Below are 25,919 nucleotides of genomic sequence, written 5' to 3'. Positions count from 1 at the left end.
TCTGGAGTCTGTTGTGATCTCCCGCAGTAGGATGCCTCTGGTCCTAGGGCTGGGGAGGAAGCCGGGTCTTCTCTCTGGGGTGTGCTTGGGACGTGACGCGTTGTCCCGATCTGTTGACACTTGTGGGTTTGATGTTGTCGCTTTCAATTGATCTTAATAGTGATGTACATTTCTGCTAGGAGAAGGAAGCCTGACGAGTTTGTGTAAAGTAAGAAGGGAAAAAAATGGCCCCGAGAACAATGCACATTGTGATTCTTCGCTTCGCGTTTTAGCAGACGGATGTCGTGAAGTTCCCTTAAATACCCAAATTGTTTAAAGAGTGGGCTTTAGAAGGAAAAGATACACTTTTAGTGAGCAGATAATATAGGATTGTCAAACACTGTAATTTTAGTTCAAATAAACGGTATCGCGATATTTTCCTGTTTTACTTCTATTGGATTATTGATGATGATCATTTAAGTTAATTACTGCAGTTTCTAAAAGGTTTATTGTTCTTGATCCACTTCTAATGGCTTTTTTTTGTTTACATTCCTAATTGGGCTTGCTCTTGTGTCTAGTGAACTATATATATTTTTTTATTGTTACCTACTGTGCAGGCTGCTGTGAGAGAATCTGAATTGTACAGTGTGTGATCAGTGGAGTTAACAAGGACTGGGGTTACAAAATCATAGAATAAATAAAACAAAGTGTAATCTTAATTACTCAGCAAAATAACATCCTATTAGCAGAATGAGAAGAATTGTTTAAATTTATATGCATAGGACACTTAGTCTTGATTCCAGATTTTTCATGTTGCCACTGCTATGTGAAGTGTTGCTTTGGGATTATTGAGCGTACATGCCTGTCAGTTTATGCTGCAAACAGTCCATAGTTGGGTTATGTATTAATATATAGTAAGAATAGATTCAACTGCATGTGTATCGTTTATCTCAAAATAGCCTTACTTATTCCACAAAAAAATTGTTCTCTAGGAGCTGTCCAGTATGCCAGCAAAACTAAATAGAACAAATATGAACATAATAATTTTCTTTAAGTGGTCTGCAAACTAAGCTTTCCCACAGGAAGTCATGTACACCTTTGTAAGTAACTTCAGAAATTGAAAGTAGCTCTTAAAATCAGTTTTATGCAAAATTGCCTAAAGCAGAATTTTCTGCAATTATAATCTGTGATTGAAAAAATTGATTTCTAAGCGTCAAAGTCAATTAGCAACAGTACACTGAAAAATAATTTGTTTTAAATGGTCACTAGTATTTTCAGAAATGTCTATTGCCTGAATATTAAAGAAGTATAGTGTAAATTTGGCTATTATTCCGGGGAAGTGTCTGAATGGTAAACTGCTTTATGATGGGTAGATTACTTTAAAGTATTCATAAAATATGCTGAGGTAATATGGCACAAAATTCACAAGTAGTGGTATTCCAGGTTTATTACCAAATCAATTCACTAATTAACTTTTAAAAATGAAAATCGAGTATGCATCTTGATCTCATTGCTGAAATCATCGGAAGGCTATGCTGGTATTTGCTTCATTACATTCATTGTTCCATATCTAAGTTACAAATGTTGTTAGATTGGCATAGCTTGTTGATTTGCAATGTGCTAGGAAATAATTTCTGGCTTTAAATTTAAGGACTAACAAGGTGTTGCTTGATAGTTGATGCACATAATCTCAATTGCAAAATGCAAATACCATGGTTTTGTAGCTTGATACTCTAAAACAATGCAAAGTTTACGCCAAAAAAAAATCCCATGAGCGAAACAGTAGACCATCTTATGTGAAGGAATCTTTTTTTGTAAAAAGTTTCCAATTAACTTAAGGCAAAATTATTTGAGAAGGGAAATCTTAGTGTAAATCAAGTTTTCTGATACTGTGAATAAGTATCTCTGTTATATATGTGCTTAAATTTTTTGTAATTACTGATGTAAGTTTAATCAACTTCTAACTATATTCTGTCCTCAAACATCATGACAGTTATTCCCTTTTCTGTTAAAGTTTGATCTTTAACTAATGTACTTAACTGTGGGTCTGAAGTTTGATGACAAAGTAAATTAACCAGAATTAATACCTAGAGCTCGCCCTTTGGTATATTTTTTATTGATAACCAGGGTCACATCTATTTCTAATCCTGTTTCCTGGAACAGTAGTTTGTGTGTGTGTGTCTCCTCACATGCTTTCAAAGGTGCTCTTCTAGCTCATACAGCTAAAACATGAATGGCGTTCTCAGTAGCACATTTGTTAGTAATATATCTTGTCCTTAGGTAGGTTTTTGTTCGGCTTCAGATTTAATTTCTGTGCCATTAGTCACAGACTTAGATGTTTCACTCATTTTATCTTTTGAAATGTAAGCTCCTAAAATAAAAGCATAGTAACTACAAAGTTACTGCTCCAACTTAAAATCAGGCTTCTGTAACCTTAACTACTTAAAATTACCTGAGTTGATGGCTGGCCTCATAGACAGACAGTTGTGTATAATCTACTGTTTTGAAGTTGCTGCTGACTAAAAGAAATGGAATATGTAGGGTATCTGCTAGTCTTACTGAAATAGGATGTTTTTAATATTACTTTGACTTCAGAAGTTAATAACTCTTTAACCTATTCTCAATTATAGCAGGCTATGATCTTCTTGGTAAAATAGAATATAACACTTTTTTTTAAATGTTTTCTTTTTCTACCTGAACTTGTAATTTTGGTGGTTTGTACTAAAGTTGAAAAGCTGAGTTAACTTCCTTTTCTTACAATTGTTCAAGAATCAGAAAATCTAAACATGTCACTATTTTTGCTTATTTGAAAGTAATAGAAGTTTAATTCTTATCCATTCAGTAACACTACCTCCCCCCCCCCCGCCACCAATGGTGCAATAATCAAAATTGGAATTTGGGTTGCAAAAATAGTTATTTGTAAGGTTTTCAAAATTCAGTTTAATTATTGTTAGTTTATTTTAACTTTTGCCAAATCAACGGAAAAGATTGTCTTATGGATACGCTCCACTGTGTGGAAAGGCAAACATATTTTGATGAATAAAGCCAATTTTCCTAATTCTTTTAGAATCGCTTCTTGGGACTTATTGAGCAACATCAGTCACAGTATTGGGGAAAAAAAACCCAAAGTTCAGAAGGGCTGAAATAAGTGCAATTTTTTCAGTACGTACGAGAGCACAATAATAGTCACAAATGACTTGCCATCTTGAAATTGAGTATCGGGAGGGAATTGAGAAGCTGCCCTGTCCCCAGACTTTACATAACTGCCAATTATAGTCTCCACATGGTAATACACAACAGTATACTGAGAATTTTTTCATCTGCCATTAGAAATCATGAAATATACATGCTTGTATGCTTTCTTGGTCTGAAGGTTTGGTTACAGAACTCTGTAAACTACAGGGCATAATAAACATCGGGTCAGAGCACGGAGAGAGGAACTCTTTACCAGACAATTCTGAACTACTACAGAGAAACGAGGTTAAGTAATACTATGTTTGCTTGGCAAAAAGCATTTGCTGGCATTGAGCATACTGATGGAATTGAAATGAGCACCTACATATTTGTTGCCTACCTACATACTTATAAACTTCATTGCTTGCTATTTTCAATTGCTATAGAGCAGTAATTTTCTCCTATTGTTCCCCCAAAATGTGAGGCCTCCAATGGCTTTAATAGAATTTTCACCAATATAAATTGAGAAAGTTATTGTTGAAGTGCAGTGTTAAACAAGTATTGGAGCAATCCACTACTGCTTAAATTTGGTAGAACAGTAGGGGTCCTTCTCCAGGAGGTAATGAGAATATATTGTCACAGTTCTTCTCTGAATCAGATGTTTGTTTACTTTTCTACTTGAGCAAAACATATTAAACCTGTTTACTGTAATACAATTAGCTTTCTTTCTATAAACGTAGTTAGGTTTGTGACACAAGAGAGCCAGACACATGGGTGAGGTTTTCATATACTAATAAATTGGCAGTTCTGAAGGGATTAATATGCAGCTGTTAAGTACCAGGAATAAAACATTCTGGCTAATTCTAGCCTAGATATAGTAGCTCTTATCCTAAAGGAAGGCCTCTGGTGCCTCTCCCATGGAGGTTAGATCACATGGGGGAAAAATCAAGGTGGTGGGCACCCCCATGGCCATGTAAGAGCATGCAGCTCAGTTCTGCATTTTTTCCCATGTTTTGCAGTGTTTGGGAACTGCTATTTTGGTAGAGAAATAAAATACATTTTTGGCTTTAGAAGCTGAAATTTTCATCTAAGGGGTGAGGGAAGTTTCCTAGAAATTGTGGTGTGTGGTTTTTTGTTTTGTTTTTTTACAATCACCTTAATCAAAGGCATTAGATATAGCTTTGATCTTTAACCTTATCATGGCAATAGCTTATCATGCAGAGGGAAGTGTTTAAAATTTCTGTAGCATGAGGGACTCGTCAATCATCCTACTAAATCTTTGCAGGTGTAACAACTTTAATATGCAATGGTTACATCTGCTCCTTAACATATACGGAAACAAACTGAGTTGAAGACGACAGCAGTAAGTTGCTCCTGGTTAAAATTAAAATCTCTCTATAGCAATGCACTTGAAGGTGTGAAGAATTATAGCACTTATTTTCTGAGGTGAGGGTGAACTTTCATAGGCTTCATAGCTGAATTTATCACCAGGTTTTTGTAATTTTATATCTGCTACTGGAAATACTACTTAAAGATGTGCAACTTGAATCTGTCTTTTGAGATTAGGTTGCCTAACTTGTTTTCTACCTCTGGACATGTCATTGCTGTCAAAAGTTAAACTACTCTTTCTTGGTGTACAATTCAGTGCCCTTTATCAAGCACAGTGTTGTGTCTGCAAGGCTGACTGTTTGTCTTTCAGATTATACATTTGCAAATGTAAATACTAGAGAGGCTGACATAATACCTATTAAACTGTTCCATAGTTCAGTAACTAGGGCTGGTCTCAACTACAAAATTAAGTTGACTCTATCTAATTTGACCTCGAGCCTCTGAATTAATGAAGTCAATTGTGTGGTGCCACACCATACTCATTGTCTCGATGGAGTGCGTCCTCACTAGCAGCACCTATATCAATGCACAAAGCAGTGCATCGTGGGTACCTATCCCAAAGTGCAACTTGCCGCACTGTGTTTTAGGAAGTTTGTACAATGCCTCATGGGACCAAAACAGAGGAGAATAGGAACACTGCATCAGCATCCCATGATGCACTGTACTCCCTCCCTCATATCCATGGCAAAGAATCCAGTGGTTTTAGTCCTTAAAACCACTGTGCATACACCATAGCCTCAGAAGCATGGAGCCTGCTCAGTTGTGCTGCAAGCCATTGGAGTGGGGGACAGTTCACAATTGCTGCTGGCAGTCACAGAGCAGCTGCACTCTGAGCACTGTTTCTGGTCCTGTGAAACAAGCATGGACTGGGACTGCATCTTTTGCGGATATGGCATGAGCAGTGGCTGCAGAACTTCTGAATGCAGAAGGCCACCTTCCAGGAACTTTGTGCAGAGCTTTCCCCTGCCCTGCAGTTCAGCAACACAAAAATGAGAGCTGCTCTGACAGTGGAGAAGTGAGTGGCGATCGCCATATTTGGAAGCTTGCAACACGAGACAGTTACTGGGCAGTGGGGAATCAATTTGGAGTAGGCAAGTCAACTGTGGGAGTTGCTGTGCTCCAAATGTGCAGGGCCATTAATCGACTTCTGCTGCAAAGGGTAGTGAGTCTTGGAAATTTGCAGGACCTAATGGATGGTTTTGCCACCATGGGGTTCCCTAATTGCAGTGAGGTAATAGCACGCATATCCCCATCTTGACACCAGACCACATTCCCTTTTGGTTTATGTACTCTTTGGCATACTTTTCAGTGGTCTTGCAAGCCCTGGTGGATCACAGGGGGCATTTCACTGACATCAGCATAGGATGGTCGGGAAAGGTTCATGACGTGCATCTTTATGAACTTGGGTCTATTAAAGCTGCAATCTGGGACTTTGCAGACCACAGACTTAACATTGATGTTGAGATGCTATAGTTATCCTGGGGGACCCAGCCTACCCCTTGTTCCTATGGCTCATGAAGCCATACACTGGCCACCTGGACAGCAGTAAGGAACAGTTCAATTATAGGCTCATCAGGTGCAGAATGGTGGTTGAATGTGCCTTTGGTGATTTGAAAGGGCACTGGAGAAGTTTACTAACAAGGCTGGACCATAGTGAGGAGAACATCCCCATAGTTATAGCTGTATGCTCCAGAATATCTGGGGAGGGGAAGGTTTTGCCAGGGTGGGCAGTTGAGACGGATCACATGGCAGCCATTTTTGAGCAGCCAGACACCAGGGCAATAAGAAGAGCACAGCAAGGGTCACTGCATATCCATGAGGCTTTGAAAAGCTGTTAGAGTAATGTGAGCTGCTTGTGTGCATTGTGCTTTTCCCAAACCTCCACCTTGTTTGTATCACTGTGCTTGTAAAGCCAACCCCCCACCCAAGCCCCGTGCTTCTACTCAATAAAGAACATTTATTTCTCAAATCCATTTACTTTATTTAACAAACATCAGTAAGGAGGGAGAAGAGAGAAAAGCTAACCTGGGGGTGGGGTGGGGGGAAAAGGGTTGTAAAGTTGGAAGGGCAGAAACATTTTCAGCTGTGTAACATAACACCACATTCTAGATCATCAAAGGTCTGTGAAGGGGTGTCTTCTGTTCCTTGTACCCTCCCCACCCGAGTTAAGTGAAAGGGATAATGGGCTTTTTACCCACTCATCATGGAGCACTTGTGGGAGGGTGATTTTACGCTAAGCGATGCTGGCTGGCTGTCCACCAGGGTCTGCAGAGGGACTCCACCCTCCTGCTTCTGTTCCTGCAGTTTAACCAGATGCCTCAAAATGTCTGCTTGGTCCCTCGTAATCCAAAGCATCTTATCCTGTGCTCCACACTCGTTGGATGCTTTCCTGTTAACTTCTCAGACAGTGAAATCCTCTATGCTTTCAGCTCTGTGTCAGCAGCCCCAGAGGCGTTCATTATCTCAATGAAAATGTCCTCCCATGTTCGTTCTTCTCCTGATCACCAAAAGTCTGCTTTCAGGTGTTGATGACATGCCGAAGGACACATTTCCAGCTGTCGGGGGAGGAGGGGATAAAGGAGCTATTGTACATGAATAAAATGTTTCCATAGCAAGGTTGTGTTTTCATTTAAAAAAAAAACTTATTAGACTAGGTGCAAGCCATAACAATCAGAATCCATAACTGTTCACTGTACTGTTTTTTGCTGCTCCAGTGATGGGTAGTATTGCGCCCCCCCCCAGGTCATGGGTGACTGCACTTTTTTAATGAAGGCTTATGTCAGGAGCCCAGGTAGCTAGTCAAACAGTAGCCCTTTCCCATAGAACCATGGGAAGCTGTTTATGAAGGGGGCAGGGACAAATGTTTTCATTTCCAAATCGTGGAATCTCTCAGGTGGGGCTCAAATCCCCATCAGCCACTTTAAACTATTTGCAATCCATGCCAAGCACAGTAAAGGCACATTAGTGGCCATGTGGTTTGGCAATCTGGAACGTGTGCATGGGGCAGGATGGGTCTATATGCCTTTTTTCCATGTAAGAGCACTTTTAATGAGGACTTCACCTGTTTTCCCCTAGGTGACCCTATGTGATATTAGTCTCCTGAGGGTAACAGAGGTGGAAAGGAAGGAGATGTTGCAAGTGCTGGGTATAAACCCAGTCTCTGTGTACTACAACAATGCCAGCTGAATTAATTCAGGAGTTGTGTGGGGAAAGTGTCCTACCATGGTGGAAGAAATAAGACTGCCTGCCCAGAAACCTTCTGCAAAGGATGGCAGAGTACCTCCATGAAAGTTTCCTAGAGAGCCTGGGAATCCTCCATGGATATCTCAGTCCACATAAACAATCTTTCTGGGGGGCAACCCTCTGCGTAGCTGGAGCAGCCTCTTGTAAGCAGAGAACCACAGCACCTCACTTTTTCTTCACAGTAAACCTACAATACCATTGAAAGTGTGCACCCCCTGAAGTTTAACTAGACTTTCATTGTAATTGTGTATGTGCTAGAGGTGCCTTCCCTGGCATCATGGTCCGCCACTATGATGTCCTGCAACCCGCAATGCTCTGGGGTTAAAAATATTTCCTGGTGCTCAGGGAGAATGGAGCCACCACTCGCCTGTCTCCCATTCTCCTCCTCCTCCACCATATCATTCTCCTTGTTATCCCTAGACTCTCACACCTGTGAGGGGTCCATGTTGCTTGTGGGGGATGGGGGTGCTTGTAGGGTCACCCCACAAGAATCGCATGCAGCTCGTTGTAGAACCAGCATGTGTGGGGTTCAGCACCAGAACTGTTCATCTAGTATGCCTGGCAAAGTTTTTATTTTCATACAGTAATGCTGTGTGTCCCGCATGTAGCTCTTCTCCCCCATTCCATGAGTGATCTTTACAGAGATATCAGCGTTTCTTCTGCTGGATCAGAGGTTTGCTTGCACAGACTCTTCTTCCCACATAGTGATGAGATCCACCACCTCCTGTACAGACCAGGCTGGGGCATGTTTTAGGTGTGTAGTCTCCACGATCAGCTGTGCTCAAGCTGGTATGCTCCCAATACTAATCAAACAGGAAATGGGTAATCAAAAGTTTCGGTGCTTTAGCAGGGGAGGGGCTGTTTCCTGTGTACCTGGCTGCAGTGCAGCAGAGTTGAGAATGATCTCCAGAGCGGTCACAGATGAGCATTGGAGATACCACTTGGAGGCCAATTAAGTCTAATTAGACAACACTGTGTCTGCGCTGCCTCACAGTCGGCCCATGAAAATCAAACTAAGCACTACGCCCCTTGCAGAGGTGGATTACAGAAGTCCACGTCAGAGGCAACTTAGGTTGACTTAAAGGACCTGGTAGTGTAAATACATACATTAATAGTTTGACTTTAAGCAGCTTCCTTCAACCTAACTCTGTAGTGTAAACCAGACTGTGAACACACAGAATGCTGAAAAAGGTTGGAAAGGGAAGGATTTCTGTTAAAATAATGGAGAGAAATGAGGATAGGACCTGCCTTTCTCTAGTTATGTATGTTATTAGCCCTTGTGAATGCCTGTTGAAATATGTTTTAAATCAAATTTAAAGAAATTAATAGAAATAAAACCTGTTAACATTTTCATTTGTAGTTCTTCATTACAGAAGGCATATGGGAACCTTACACCTGCCCCTCACCCTCAGAAGAAACAATCTCAACCCATACCACCCACTAAGGCCCATATACTGTATTTAGGTTAAATGCTTGGAATAGAAGAAACATATAAATGCAAAAGCATTAGAGATGCAAACATCAACTAAAAGGAAATACGGATTCCAGGTTATTACAGAAAGATGTAATATATTTTGCTTGTATGTATGTTGAAGGGAAGAGGTTCACAGATGCAAGTTTGTGACACAAGACCCTGTCTCTCATCCTACACAGAGTAGTTGAATTAGTTTGCAGTTCCCCTCTTGATTTCCACTGACATGGCCAGATATAAGGCAGCAATAGACCTTTCCTCGGGGGAGAGGCTGTTTTTTGTATATTAACTATATTTTGATCCATTTTATTGAATGGGCAGCTAGTACTGACCACAGAACAGGCCTGCTGGTTTTTATGTACAAATTACTTGGAGTAACAATGAAATAAAACAATTAAAGATCTTGAGAACTAAACTTTGTCCCCAAAATACTTCAGGGATAAAGTAAGCTACTGACTTTTATTCAGTTAATTTCCTCCACAAATAGTAAGTAGTACTGATTAATTTTATTATGCTGTTAAAGAATTGGGTGTTTGAAGCTGTAATTAATCAGTTTTATTTTGTAAACAGTGACTCTGCATTTCTCAAAGCATCTGCATCTTCAGTCAGGTTTCCTCAACAAAAGTCTGCAGCATACTGTATTTTACTAAGAATTTGTAATTTTTATACATTGTGACAGGGTTGGGCCAGATGGGTACAGGAGAGTAATAGAAGGCAAATATATTAGCCCCAGGTTAAGTAGGTCCCTTTTCCCTGGGTAAGGTAACAAGGAAGGTTTTTTTTTTTTTTTTCTCCACAGAGTTCCCAAGCAGAAGAGAACTGACTTTTTAATGTTAAAAACAACAACAACACCACAGCATAAATCACTCCCCCTGCCCAGTAACAGCAACAACTAAAAACTGTGACAGGGTCGGACCAGATGGCTATAAGAGAGTAATAGAAGGCAGATATATTAGCCCCAGGCTAAGTAGGTCCCTTTTCCCTGGGTAAGGTAACAAGGAAGGTTTTTTTTTTTTTTTTTTTTTTTTTTAAAACAGAAAGGCTGATTAGAACACCTGCAGCCAATCAAGAAGCTGCTAGAATCAATTAAGGCAGGCTAATCAGGGCACCTGGGTTTAAGAAGGAGCTCACTTTGGTTTGTGGTGCACCTGGGAGGAGCTGGGAGCAAGAGGCACTAGGAGCTGAGAGTTAGAACACATACTGTTGGAGGACTGAGGAGTACAAGCATTATCAGACACCAAGAGGTAGGTCCTACGGTGAGGATAAAGAAGGTGTTGGGAGGAGGCCATGGGGAAGTAGCCCAGGGAGTTGTAGCTGTCGCACAGCTTTTCCAGGAGGCACTCTAGATAGCTGCATTCCACAGGGCCGTGGGCTGGAACGCAGAGTACAGGATGGGCCCAGGTTCCCCCCAAACCTCCCAACTCCTGGTCAGACACAGGAGGAGTTGACCTGGACTGTAAGTTCACGAAAACAGCCAAACTGAGTGCTGCCGTAAAGCTCCAAGGCAAGCAAATCCGCCAATAAGCACAAGACCCACCAAGGTAGGAGGAACTTTGTCACAACATGGGATATGCCATAATTTTTCAATGTTCAGGGACTCTCTTAAAGGTGTGTTTCTGGTTAGACTGTGAAGAGACATTCATATTTTATTTGATGTAAATATCTTTGGTAGTGAATTGTTTGTGTGAGGACTGGGAGTGTGACAGGTTTGGGGGATGATGATGATCTCTCCTTAAGCCTTCATTCTGTGGCCACTATTTTATTACTGCACAACCTCTAATCTTTCATCTGCTATCACAGTGTCTCTCTTTTGACTGAGAAGGAGGGTCAGCACAGATTTGTACAAGTGTTTCTTCTGAGTGGCTATCAAATTGCTTCGTAAGAGAAGTAGACATTTTGTAACTAAAAATGTAGATAAAGAAAATTCCTCAGAGATGAGGACAGTAAGTTAATAAGATGTACTAAACCATTCACGGGCTGTATGCTTAGTCTACTCAGTTGAAAATAATTGATCCATAATGAGAAGAGGCTTGCTTAAGCCTATGAGTCACTCTGAGTAAATTGTCCTCCCCAGAAGTGACTTAGAAAGTAATGTCTGCTTGGGAGTAGGCAATGATTTTCTTGATGGAATAATGATCATGGCAAAAGAATGAAAGATCCACATGTAACCATGCTTCGGGGGGTCACAACTGAGATTACCAAATTCAGGACAAACTGCTGAGAAATAAGGCAGATACACCCCAAACTGGTGGTTATTCCTCCATAAGATATACCAAATCAGCAACAAAAAAACTTCTGTCTCACCACACTGACTAACAAGAAGTTATAAAAGCAGTTTCCTTAGGTATTCCAGTCCTTGTATCGCCCCAAAACACTGGATTTAAAGATGAGTGGTTCTTTACAACCAGCCTCATTAAATATAAGGTTCTCCTGATCCCAAAGGACCAGCCACACACCCAGGTCAATATATATCTCAGATCTTACCCAAACATCAAACTCTTGCCAATCCTTTAGTGTCTAAAATCAAAAGGTTTATTCATAAACAATGTTAAATTTTGTTAAAGGAATCAAATACATACGAAGTTCTTGGTTCAGACTTGTAGCAGTGATGGAATAAACTGCTGGTTTAAGTCTCTGGTTGCTTCCAAATCACTGGAAGGACATCAGTCCCTTGGTTAGAGTGCTCCCATTAGTATAAGTCCAGAGGTTTGAGCAGGAAAGAGGCAAAACAAAGGGGTTTCCAGGACCTTTTATAGCTTCTGCCATGGTGAGGGAAACCCATTGTTTCAAACAAAGCCCTCAGCACAGCTAGTGGAAAATTACAGGTAAAAAGATGGGAGTTTGGAGTCACATGGGCAAGTCACCTGTCTGCCTGATTTTGCTTAGTCATGGTAGGAAGCCATTACCTAGACTTCAGATGGAACAGCCACAGGAAGGTCCATTCAGTTTAGATGGGCATCTCCAATGGCTCATTGTGAGTTAAGTGCCCTTTTGATGGGCCACTCAATGTGACTAGTCTCTCCAAGATGTGCTGGCTAACTACCTTGTGGGCATTACCCCAGGAGCAAACATTTGAAATCCAGGTATATTTTCAGTACTCATCATTTTTGTATTTTAAGTTATACATGCATACAAATAGCATAATCGTATTCAGCAAATCATAACCTTTCCATAGACATCTTACATGCCACATTTTGTAAAAGATTTGTTGCAAATATATAACAGTGGTTGTAACAATGATCTATATGGTCCTATTTTAACCAGATAATGTCAGACCATGAGAAGGTTCATGCAAAGGTAGATTAGTTAGCAGATTTTATGGAAAATAGAAGTAGCTATATGACTGGACATGGTTTTCTAGAAGCTTCACAAAAAAACAACTAAGTTGCTTTGCAAAAAGAAAAGGAGTACTTGTGGCACCGTAGACTAACCAATTTATTTGAGCATAAGCTTTCATGAGCTACAGCTCACTTCATCGGATGCATGTTGTGGAAAGTGTAGAAGATCTTATTATATACACACAAAAAGCATGAAAAAATACCTCCTCCCACCCCACTCTCCTGCTGGTAATAGCTTATCTAAAGTGCTCACGAAAGCTTATGCTCAAATAAATTGGTTAGTCTCTAAGGTGCCACAAGTACTTCTTTTCTTTTTGCAAATACAGACTAACAGGGTTGTTACTCTGAAACCTGTCATTAAGTTGCTTTGGTTCTTTCTTTCCCCCTCTCTTTATTACTGCAGTAGTAGGCAATGGGACTGCAGATGCATTAGAAATCAGTTAGTGTTTGAATATTGCTCCTCACCCACTAATAGGACTTATACCTGCAATAAATAAGACTTCACTGGTTAAAACTTTCAGTAATGGGATTGGTTGGGTAGTTCAGCATTTCTTGAAAAGACTGGTTTTATGATCCCTCCCCCAATAAAACTAGGTTTTGAATAACTATATGAAACTTCTGAGAACCTTAAATGTCAAATTTGTGGACTCTGTAATTGTTCCTCTGACTTCTGATGCCAACATGAGTCAAATACTTTATGTAGCAAGTAGTTAACAAGGATGCTGTAAAATAACAGTTTAAGCTAATCACACTGCTTCACCCTGGGCTCCTCTGCTCTGAAGCATGACTCCAGCCTGCAGCCACTCACTGATGATTTCATCTAGTCTAAACTGACTTCTGATTCAGTTGCACACTTACTTTGACAGTCAATGAGAGTGATGAAATATAAAGGTTTCAAATTTAAATTGATATGGTTTGTCACTTCTAATCCTCATTAACATCAGCCACGCAAATTAAAACTGTAACCTTCTGAGTACTTTACTGGAGAAGTCAGTAAGAAGGTCAGAGTACTGATCGTCTACTCTTATGTTCTGGTCTTGTTTGACTTGCATGTACTCCTAAATTCTACATAGGCAACCTTTTCTATGCCCTCTCTGGAATTCCACCCCCCCTACTGTGGGGGTGGGGGAAGTTAAAATTATTCTTCAAGTCAAGATATTAAACTCCTTTGTCCCTTTTATATGGAAGAGTGAAGTATCAGGGTTGGGGTAAGGATTCCCTTTTGTAAAGCATCTGACTTTATATTGCATGGCATTCTGGTTTTTTTTTTTTTTAATCACTATGCGATATTACAGCACATGGTAAATGGATTAAGAATGTGCTATATGAGACCTCTCAAGGTAGTTATCTGAGGAATCATTGAAGGGTGGTGTTTCTAGTGGGGTACATAAAGTAGAAGTAAATCTAAAATCACTCTTTAAAAAAATTTGTGGATGACACACATACTGGAGTGGTAAATTAATGAGGAGAGGGCAGTTGTATGAGCAATTATTCTCAAACTTATTTGATTGTGTTCCCCTTCTTTGTATCTGTCATAGTTTACACCCCCCGACACAAGTACATATATCAATTTTAAAAAAAAACACATATAAAACATACATACACTGCATATTAAACAGTAAGGCATTGATTCAAACAGAGCAAATTATCCATTGTAATAAACACAAAAGCAAAACCGCAATTGTGGTCAATGTTTGCAATTAAATATGCACACTGCATTGTAGCAAATGGATTAACATACAGATGGTAACAACTTTGTATAAGGCTATGCAAGTTTAACAGAAATCCGTCAAAATACACAGTGCCATCTGAAGACCAGCTATATCTGGAGGTATCCAATTTTGCTAGTTTTTCATTGTGGGTAAAATGTAGGCAGTAAGTTTTCTCTTCCCTGAATGTTCTCATGTCGCTCCCCAGAATACATTCTGTGCCCCTTCAGGGGGACTCACCCCAATTTAAGAACCTCTGGTATAGAGTGATTTGGATTGCTTGGTAAGCTGTGTCCATTCAAACAAAATGTATTTTAATACAGCCAAGTGCAAAATTATACATCTAGGAACAGGGAAGGTAACCCAAACCTACAGACTGCAGGATTACATCCTGGAAAGCAGTGATTCTTGGGGGCGGTGGGCAATCAACTAAATAGTGTGGTGTGACAATAAGGGCTATTGTGATCCTTGGATGAATAAACAAAAGGATTAGGAGTAGGGAGGTGATTCTCTGTGTATGGCAGTGGTGGAAAAAAATACTGGAATACTGTGAAGGTTTTGGTTTCCGCCTTTTAAGAAGAATGTTGAAAAATGAGAGAGTGCAGAGGAGCCACAAAATTCATGGTTTGAAGAAAATGCCTTGCGGTGAGATTTTGATAAATTAAAGAGATTGAACTCTAAGAATATTGAGAGATGATTGTTTCAAGGGTGTAAGTACCTTCACAAAGTAGAAAGTATTGGGTGCTAAAGAGTCATTTAATCTGTCAGAGAAAGATAACTGGAATCAGTGTCCTGGAAGATGAAGCCAAACAAATTCAAATTAGAAATAAGGCACAGATTTGTAATAGGGAAGGTGATCACCCATTGGCCAAACTACTAAGGGAAGTGGTGGATTCTCTGTCCACTTCTATCTAGACTGCGCTTTTCTAGAATTTATGCTTTAGTCAACTAGGTTATCGGGCTCAATACAAGGGTAACTGGGTGAAGTGTGATGGTCTTTGATGTATTGGAGTTCAGACTATATGATCTCTGAGAAAAGGAGCAGGCCATGAAGACTGGGGTAGGAAGAGAACAGATATCCATGTACTGTAACTTGTAAGAGACTAAAACATAATTTTCTTTCAGCAGTGGGGGGTCTCCCTGTCTTACGTAATGCATTGTTTGTTCGTTGCATAGATTTCCCCTTTCAGATCCGTCCCTTTATATAGAACTTTTCATGTATGCTCTTCTCCTTGTTGCTCTCTTTCCATTGCTTGTCTTTTTTGTGTTTTTCAACTGCCTTCTTTCATCACATTTTTTTGTCAAGTATAAAATTAATAGGAAACTGGGAAGTTAAGTGAGTTTTGCTTCACCTATTATTCTCCACTTCCAGTTGATGCTATATCGCTGGCTGCTTTCCATCTCTTGCATTTGATATCTTTATCAGATTTTCAGCTTCAGCTAGCAGCTCACCAAGAGCGAACCTACAAGGCAGCAAACAAATGCTAGTCTCACATTAGTGGTTGGTAAATCTTTTACACTTTCTTGGTGAGCATATAGGAAGTTTTTTATACAACTCTTGGGAGGATTTTTCCTTCCTTGGTTTTCTTTTTATAGAGAAATTCCATCTATGAAACCTTTGGCTAAAAACTTTTCAATAAACTCTCTTGCTTGCGCGCGCGCGTGTGTGTGTGTGTGTGTGTGTGTGTGCATTCATATGAAGCTTTGTATCAATTTTCTTTGGGGTTATCTTTTTTTTTTTTTTTCTCCACAATGGAAGTATTGGTATGATGGAGTGACAATGAGTTGCGGCTGCCCCTGAATCCTTTAAGATTCTATATACCCCTCAATTTCAGTGAGAACTTCTCTCATTTTAACTTATTTGAATCATACAGCAAGAGGAACTGTGAATAGGAAAAATACCTCTTAGAAAAAACGTGGGATACGTGCATGAGCTACACCCCCCCCCCTCCCTTTTTGTTTGGATGACTGCTGCTACAATTAGTCCAGTACTAATGGGCTTTCTGCATTCATTCTGTGCTTTGGGATGCATCTCTTACCAGCATTTCTATTGAGTGGGAGAGGTAACAATAGTCTTGGGTGATTTGGAGAAACTTTAGATCAGAGGTCTCATCCTGTGGTCCGCAAACTCCATTTAGGCACTCCGCAGATAGTTCCCTCTAAGGCGCACACCTGGGCAGCTGCACATGAGAATGAAGGACCACCTACCTTATTAGCGGAGGCACGCAGGCTTGGACCCTGGAGAAGATGCACATGTAAGATGAGGTGGTGGCCTGGGGTTTGGAGCGGGGGAGAGGGAGTTGGTTGGAGGGGGTCAGTGAGGTCCGAATAGGGGGGTGGAGGGAATTGGGGACATGCAGGGCTGCAGCAGCCAGAGAAAAAGGAGACTTTTCCCAGCTCCAGGGCTGCAGCTGCTGGGGAGAGACTGTCCTCCTTCCCAGCCCCAGCTTTGTGGCTGCTGTGGCAGGGGAGAGAGGGCACATCCATCACATTAGAAAAGTAAGACTACTGATCTTAAAATATGAGTTGTGCTTTTATTTGTAGAACAAAAAAGCTAATAAGGTGTATTTTTTATTTAGCACTTTTATCCAAAGCGCTTTACAATAGTTAGCTAACGGTACGGACATTTGGAAAGATCATTAAGACCCTCGGCAATTTTCAAGTGGTCCACAAAACAAAAGTTTGAGAACTGCTCCTTTAGATGTTCACAGCCAATTTCTCTCCTTCTGCTTCTTCCAGATAATACTTCAGACCCTTTCTCCAGTTTGTCCAGATCAGTTTGAATTTTAACCCTATCCTCCAAAGCACTTGCAACCCCTCTTAGCTTGATATCATCTGCAAACTTTATAAGTGTAGGCTTTGTGTCATTCTCTAAATCATTGATGAAGATATTAAACAGAATAGGAAGCAGAACTAATCCCTGTGGGATTCCACTTGATATGTCCTTCTAACTTGACTCTGAACCACTGATAACTACTCTCTGGGAATTGTTTTCCAGCCAGTTATGCACTCATCTTAAAGTAGCTCCATCTAGGTTCTATTTCCCTAATTTTGTTTATGAGAGAGTCATGTGAAGAAGTGTTTAAAAACCTTACTTGAAGTCAAGATATACCACATCTACCACTCTTTCTCTCTCTTGTTCCCCCCCCCCCCCCGGCTTGTTACCCTGTGAAAGAAAGCTATTAGGTTGGTTTGTCGTGATTTGTTCTATGCTGACTGTTTATCCTCTTCTAGGTGGTTACAAATTGCTTTCATATTTGCTCTATTTTTCTGGGTACTGAAGTTAAGCTGACAGGTCTGTAATTCCCCAGGTTGTCCTTTTTCCCCCATTTTTATAGATTGGCAAAATATTTGCCTTTTTCCAGTCCTCTGGAATTTCTCCTGTTTTCCGTGACTTTTCAAAGGTAATCGCTAATGGCTTAGATATGTCCTCAGTCAGCTCCTTGAGTATTCTAGGATGTATTTCATCAGGCCCTGGTTATTTTAAGACATCTAGCTTCTCTATGTTAAAAAGGATGACCTTTGTAAACTTTTTTAGCATGTATTGTAGCTTCTTTTATTTATTGTTTTTTAATGTTTTCTTTTTCACCTTAAAAATAAAAGAGCTTGCTTATAAAGAATTGTATGGTAACTTATAACTACAGGCATTTGCTGTTGATAGCCTCTGGAGAGAAAACAAAGTGTAGATGCTTGCATGTTGAGGCAGTCTAGCTTTCTGAGAATGTCACAGTGTAGGCATGGGGCCTGGAAAACTGCTAGTCAGGAGTGAGGGGTGGGGAAGAGGTCTCTGCCCAAGAGGTGACAGATGAAGAGAGGGGCACCTAGAGTGGGTGCTGTTAAGGGACCATGGAGAGGTAATACAGAGGAAGAGGGGGCAGGGGAAGAAGAGATGGCACCTTAAGTTGCATTTAAAAAAAAATATCAGTAGCATTTGAATCTGCAAGGGAAATGCTTATATTGATGGTGGCACAGATCTTTTTGTTAAGTCTGCTCCTCTAGTGTCCTTTATTTGGAGGGTACACGTTCAGTGTTGCTCTCAAGGCAGATTCCTTACACTTGTTGGCTGTCATTGTGTGACATAGAAAACATAGATATGGTCCCTTTCCTATTCAAGTTCTGTGTTGTGGTTTTTCCAAAACACGGCTGCCCACATTGGTTTGTAACTTATCTCAGGTTGTGGCATAATAAAACAAATGTTAGAGGGGGTTATTTTCTCTACTTTGTTTTATTGGTGGCCAATCAGTTATTTGAGCCACCAATAAAATCACTTATTAAAGTTTGGGGAATCAGGTTACTATAGTAAAAACTCTGCCCTACATGATTTGATCCTCAGTCAAGCCAGTTATCCTGAAATGGAAGAAACTTTTACATGCAATTAATTGAAACCGAACCAAATGGTGAATGTAATTTGGAGCTAGGGTATGAAATTAAAGAATAGGAGCAGATGGCCCCTTCAGAAAAATAGATTAAAAGAATAGACACTCCTGGCCAGCTACAGAGTTTTAATCCCTTGTCTCTTATCAAGAGGTACTGCCAATTGCTAGTGATTATGCAAGTAGGATAGAAATATATAGTGAACTCTATGACTTTAATGAAAAGCAGAAGAATGACCTAGAGCTTTCCTGCTCTATCCTTTTCCCTTTCTGTTACACTTTTTTTAAGAGACATGAATATATTAAATTAAAACAATGAATAGCCTTTTAAATACAGTGCATCTCACAAAGTACAGTGTAAAATGCATGCTGTTTTGAAAAATGATGTGCCAAGACTTAGAGAAAAGGGAGATGGTATGAATACAGCTGAGACTCTGTATTCGCAAAAAGAAAAGGAGTACTTGTGGCACCTTAGAGGCTAACCAATTTATTTGAGCATAAGCTTTCGTGAGCTGCAAATAAATTGGATAAATAAGATAGGAGGTGAAGACCCTGGTGAATGCATCCGATGACGTGAGCTGTAGCTCACGAAAGCTTATGCTCAAATAAATTGGTTAGCCTCTAAGGTGCCACAAGTACTCCCTTTCTTTTTGCGAATACAGACTAACATGGCTGCTACTCTGAAACCTGTATTAACTGAGAATCCCTTCCTTTAGAGTTGCCATTACGGTATATTCTTTTAAAATAGCATGTATGCCAAAACAGACACATTGAGCTTTATACCTTTGAGAATCTTTAAATTCCCTGCCCTATTTCCAATAATTAGGGAGTGGCTATTAAAAATTAGCAGCATGCCAGAATGGTGTATCCTGAAGTATATTCTTCGGTCTTATTAGTGATGTTGGATAATATTAATCTATGCTGGCTCAAAGCAGCAGAACATTGACAGTTCAGTTGGGGATTGTTTTCAGTGGCACCTCTGGCTGCTTGATGGACTCAAGTCAGTCACTGATCCTCGTGAAGAGTGCAGAGTTCTTTCTGTGATGGTGGTGAGGTGTGTGTGTGTAAATGTTCTAGGTTTGAAGCTGTTCAGGGTAGAGTAGAACACCTGTATTTCTCATGTGATATTTAAATGCATCACTTGGAAGGCCACTACAAATTTTAGCTTGCGTTATTTAAGGAAAAATAACAAATCATGAGTTCGGCTGAAGTGAGGCAATCTTGTACATCCAAGTCCTATGGAGCAAGTGGGGGTTAGATGTGGAACAGAGGAACACCAATGTGTATGGTAACTCCTATTCTTAATTTGTTAACATGGCAACTAATATTAAATATATAGAAACTTTTTCTTATGAAGAAACACTTGCAGTCCTTATACAACTCTGAGTATATCTTGGGAAGCTTGGTTCTCAAGGCCTTACACGTCACACAGGCATTTGGTGCTAGCCTTCATTGCTTCTCTCTATAACTAGTGAACATTAGAACATCTCCTTCCAAGGAGCTGCACATATCCAAGATACCATAGGTGCTGGGACCAGAGGTGCTAAGGGTGCTGCTGCACCCTCTGGCTTGAAGTGATTTCCATTTTTATATATGGCTCTCAGCACCTCGACTATACACGTTTGTTCAAGCACCCATGCAACATACCATCTGCTACATGCACCTGTTTGCCATTGCTATCTTGTCCCCAATTGAGTGCTGCTTACTATGAAGTGCACTAGGGAGCTTTTAACATGCCCCAGAAGGGTCTACATGAAACAACTAGTGTGCAACATTTTAGTGCACTTTAGAATTCACAGCTGTGTAGTGCACATTGCTGCACTGTGTAAACAAGCCTTAAGGGAAGGAAGAAAAGAATAAATTCCCATCAGGCAGCAGAAGTAATGCTTAGCTGTAGGTCAAAAATACATAGCTAGGTCACCAAAGGCTACAGTGATGCAGAAAATCGCATAAAAGGAAATTGGATATATGTTATGGTATGGAGCAAGATCTTGGTTCACATGGTGAAAAACATTCCTTATGGTGCATAAACAATGAATTAAAATATCTGTGTGAATTGGTGGCCGTGGGCCTTCTGTTAGCTGCCTTTGGTCAAAAAAGTGTCCTTATTTTTAGGAAAGATATCAGCCATAAATAGCCTGTTTCCTCTTGTTTTTTCCTACCCCCCCCCCCCCCCCCAGATGTTCTGGTTTAACTTGGATTTAAACTTGGAGAGTGGTCAGTTTGGATGAGCTGTTACCAGCAGGAGAGTGAGTTTGTGTGTGTATGGGGGTGGGGGTGTGTATGTGAGAACCTGGATTTGTGCAGGAAATAGCCCAACTTGATTATCATGCACATTGTGTAAAGAGTTGTCACTTTGGATGGGCTATCACCAGCAGGAGAGTGAATTTGTGTGGGGGGGTGGAGGGTGAGAACCTGGATTTGTGCTGGAAATGGCCCACCTGATGATCACTTTAGATAAGCTATTACCAGCAGGACAGTGGGGTGGGAGGAGGTATTGTTTCATATTCTCTGTGTATATATAAAGTCTGCTGCAGTTTCCACGGTATGCATCCGATGAAGTGAGCTGTAGCTCACGAAAGCTCATGCTCAAATAAATTGGTTAGTCTCTAAGGTGCCACAAGTACTCCTTTTCTTTTAGCCATAAACTAGTTCCATTTGAATGCTTTTAATAAAAGAGCCTCTTCTGTTGTTTTTTAGTGCATCTTCTATTGATTATAATGCCTCCTTTAAAGTATATTTAGAAATTCTGCAATGTTTCTTGTGTACTTTCAAGATTAAAATAGTGTATTTCTCATCTCTTTGCATCTTTGAAGAAATTTTCTCTTCCTTAACACAAAGCCTGCTAATTATTTTTGCAAATACATGTTTAGTGTGTCCCACTTGTTGAATAAATGGTATTGACGGGCCCCATATAATTCCATCCAATATTTATCATTTGGAAGAGTGGAAGTCCTAGGAAGAGCCTTTATTAAGAGGAAATCTGCAGAAAGCTGCTTCAGCAGGTATCTAGAAGGGAGCTTTTTGAGAGCATGGAGATGGGCTATATAGGAGCATTGCACTGTGCCTACAGTTGCTGAAATTGCAGATTTCAACTTGTTCAGCACCTCATGCCTTTCTGCTTTGATCTCTGAGAACTTGTATAGTTAGATTTTAGTCCTCTTGCCACATGCTTAGATTAATTTACTTTGGTGCTGATAAAATTGAAGTTTGAACTTTTTAGGACACAACTGCTCTGCCTGTTCTGAGTGGTTTGACATCCCCATATATGTTGGTGAGACTCCAGTATTGCCAGACTATGCATGTTCTTGTGCAAGATGCTAAAAACTTTTATAGGCAGTGCTTTCAAAAACTGCAAGGGTCATTGTCCTTATATGTTCCCTGATCTTTACTCTAGAAAATGGGATTTGAGTTTTTTTTATTGCAAACACTCTTTGGAAGAGGAATGGGAAGATACAGTTCCTTTAGGGCAGACTTGTCTGTTCTGATGTCAGAAGAAGCCTTCCACCTTCAGAAAGCTGGCAGCAATAGCAAGGACAGGCATCAGAAATTGTTGTACTGCTAACCCAGGGAGAGACTAAAGGTCCCTTCAACCAAAAGATTTATTAGACAAGGGGATCATCACTGCAAGGCCTGGAAGAAAAGCTGTGCTCAGACATTGTATGGGGTATTTCTAATGGGACGCTGTGGGAATTGATATTAGGCCTGATATCTATATTATCAGTGATGTGGAAGTAAATATAAATTCAGTGTTGATCACTTGCAGACAACAATTGGTGGAATAATGAGGAGGGGGTAGTTATACAACAGGCTGGATCACTTGATAAGATGGAAGCAAATGTGTGTTTAGGAACCAGGGATGCAGGCCAGACCTATAGAATAGAGGATTGCATTCTAGAAACCAGTGACTTTGAAAAGGATTTAGGGGTCATAGTGAATAAGCAATTAAACATATGGTCCCAGTGCAATGGTGTGTGCCTGGATGACTGGCTTACCCATGCACCTTTTGTTCTGGAAACAGAAGAAATAGCCTTTATAGTAAAACATAAGTTTCAGTTAACATGATGGGGTGGGGACCAAGAAATAATATATATTTTAACCACTCCAATTCTCTTGTGGGACTTGAGATTTCTAATAGATTCTAGCTAGCTGGAATTTCTCTCTGGTGCTGTTATATAAACTGGTCTTCCATTTCTGGATCATTCTTGTAATACTTTTCAGAATCTTCCCTGATAGAATGTTTGGGCTAATGCTGTCTTGTCAAGATGTGCACCTGACCATATCTAAAGTATTTGTATCTCTGAAAGAGGTGTAGTCTGGGTTACCTTTCCCATTTTTTGTTAAAGGCAGTAATTTTTCCTCAGACCTCCAGGGACATTCCCATGGTGACTCCATCTCATGATTTTATAAGCTCTTCATCCGTTTTAGATCTTGTATCAATTCTTTCATGAAAGAGGGCTATTTTGGCTCTCACAATGGGTAGGAGAGTGGAAGATCTGGCTGCCCTGTCCTGCTTTACTCCCTCTGTTTTTTGGCTTTTCATTAAGAAAAGGTGGTGATTAAAACTTGGATGCTAACCTGTATTTGGGTCCTAGAAAAGGAGTAATCTTTTCCAAGTGAATATCCACATTCATTCCAGTAGGGCTATCACAGCTTCTTGCACAGAAAAAAATGGGGATTCCTTTGAAGAACTCTGCAACACAACCTCTTGTGCTCCTTGTGCACATTCATAGTGTACACACTTCTTTTTTTTGGCAAGAGGGTTTAGATCAAAGTCCAGTGACTTGTTTTCTTTCCTTGTTCCAGTATGCGATGGGAACTGAGATTCGGGTCACATCTGGCTAACCCCATGCAATGGAACACTATTCAGAATTGCTAGGTACAATGTCAGGTAGCTGGTCAATTTCTTGTATGCTGTTATTCATTTTTGGCTAAGATAAATTCTTAGTACTAATGTCTGGACCCGTTTAAATAACAAATGAGTTATTTGGTGGTAATAAGAAATGTAACACGTCCAGTCTGTTTCTGTAAGGTTTTTTCAGCTTCCTTTCTTGTTACCAGGATCTAATTTTTGGGAGTAATGCCTTCTTGGAAGGAAGAGAGTCAGGGTGATCCAGTGGATTGAGTGCTAGACTTCAATATCCTGACTGGATTCTGTTCCTGTTACTATGCACAAGACAATTAACCTTCCTACCTCCGTTTCTGTATCTGTGAAATGGAGGTGGCACGTATCTTGCCCTTTAAGATCTTCTGATGAATATGTAGTAGTGACAGGTAAAATATTCTCATACTTTCGTAGAACACATTAAAAACCAATTTCCAAATTCTTATGCTGTCATCTTGTTTTATGGATCAAACACAACAAGCAAACCATGCAGAATACTGTTCTTGTGTCCTTTAAGAAATGCATGCTGTTTTTTTTTTTAAGAGAATTTACAATGTTAATCTTTGGTTTAATGCTCTCCTTGCATACAAATTTTTTGTCTTATTAACTTACACAGCTTGTGTGCTTCTTCTGTGGCTTTCACTTTAATAAACAGGAGGTCACATACATAAGTGCTCTGGAGTCTCTGGTGACAGTGACAGACGTGAAAGGGCCACAGAACTTGTAAACATTACAAAATTAGCAAACTGTGTAAGAACAATGTGAACAATAGGTCAAGCCAACACAATTAAAACAAACTACAGGAAGAAGTTGATATCTAGCTTACATTTTATGACTAGAAGTAACCTTTTACACTCTTTCAGGCAGTAAAGCAGTGGTGTGTGATAGCACAGTATCTAGGACAGTTCAGATGATCAGATGTGATAAACTTTATGTAATTTTCCCAGATCTGTTACTGTAATTTATGTATAGAATTCAGCGTACCCATCCAGTGTACTGGTATTGTAAAATATTTTTTCTTTAAAATGCATGCTAAAATAACTATGCTAATGGATGGAGATAATCCCTATTTTGTTTATCAAACAAAATCAATAGGAAGAAAATTTGGGTATAATTCTTCTGCACAAGAGTACTTTTGAGTAACAGGAAGGAAACTAACATTTTTCCACTAATTTCTCATACCAGTTGGGATTTAGCTCCAGCTTTTTGGAAGGCCACAATTTTTATCAACAGTTGACCATTAAACATCAACTTTTCTTTAGATTAAAAGTCAATTTTTGGCATAATCAGCAAAAAAAAAATATATGAAACCTTCACAGCTTTTTCCGATTTGACAGTCTGACAGTGTTTGAAATCCAAAATTATGCCAACATTGTAAAAATATTTCATGAACTTCCTAGAGCAGCTTGGAACATGGCTCATGGTGTTAAATGTACAGGATGTGTCAAGGTTCCTCCCCCACTCTGAACTCTAGGGTACAGATGTGGGGACCTGCATGAAAAACCTCCTAAGCTTATCTTTACCAGCTTAGGTCAAAACTTCCCCAAGGTACAAAATATTCCACCCGTTGTCCTTGGACTGGCCGCTACCACCACCAAACTAATACTGGTTACTGGGGAAGAGCTGTTTGGACGTGTCCTCCCCCCAAAATACTTCCCAAAACCTTGCACCCCACTTCCTGGACAAGGTTTGGTAAAAAGCCTCACCAATTTACCTAGGTGACTACAGACCCAGACCCTTGGATCTTAAGAACAATGAACAATCCTCCCAACACTTGCACCCCCCCTTTCCTGGGAAATGTTGGATAAAAAGCCTCACCAATTTGCATAGGTGACCACAGACCCAAACCCTTGGATCTGAGAACAATGAAAAAGCATTCAGTTTCTTACAAGAAGACTTTTAATAAAAATAGAAGTAAATAGAAATGAAGAAATCCCCCCTGTAAAATCAGGATGGTAGATATCTTACAGGGTAATTAGATTCAAAAACATAGAGAACCCCTCTAGGCAAAACCTTAAGTTACAAAAAAGATACACAGACAGAAATAGTTATTCTATTCAGCACAATTCTTTTCTCAGCCATTTAAAGAAATCATAATCTAACACATACCTAGCTAGATTACTTACTAAAAGTTCTAAGACTCCATTCCTGGTCTATCCCTGGTAGAAACCAGCATATAGACAGACACAGACCCTTTGTTTCTCTCCCTCCTCCCAGCTTTTGAAAGTATCTTGTCTCCTCATTGGTCATTTTGGTCAGGTGCCAACGAGGTTACCTTTCGCTTCTTAACCCTTTACAGGTGAGAGGAGCTTTCCCCTGGCCAGGAGGGATTTCAAAGGGGTTTACCCTTCCCTTTAT

The 25,919-nt window shown here is 40.0% G+C and overlaps 1 protein-coding gene across 1 annotated transcript in view; it reads left to right on the top strand.

Moving 5' to 3' along the window:
- KHDRBS3 (KH RNA binding domain containing, signal transduction associated 3) overlaps positions 1–25,919 on the top strand; it is a 193,525-nt gene that overhangs the window by 731 nt on the left and 166,875 nt on the right. The window lies entirely within an intron of this gene.

Source organism: Lepidochelys kempii, chromosome 2 (genome assembly GCF_965140285.1).
Source record: "Lepidochelys kempii isolate rLepKem1 chromosome 2, rLepKem1.hap1, whole genome shotgun sequence".
NCBI lineage: Eukaryota > Metazoa > Chordata > Testudines > Cheloniidae > Lepidochelys > Lepidochelys kempii.
This window is presented reverse-complemented; position numbering and strand designations above follow the sequence as displayed.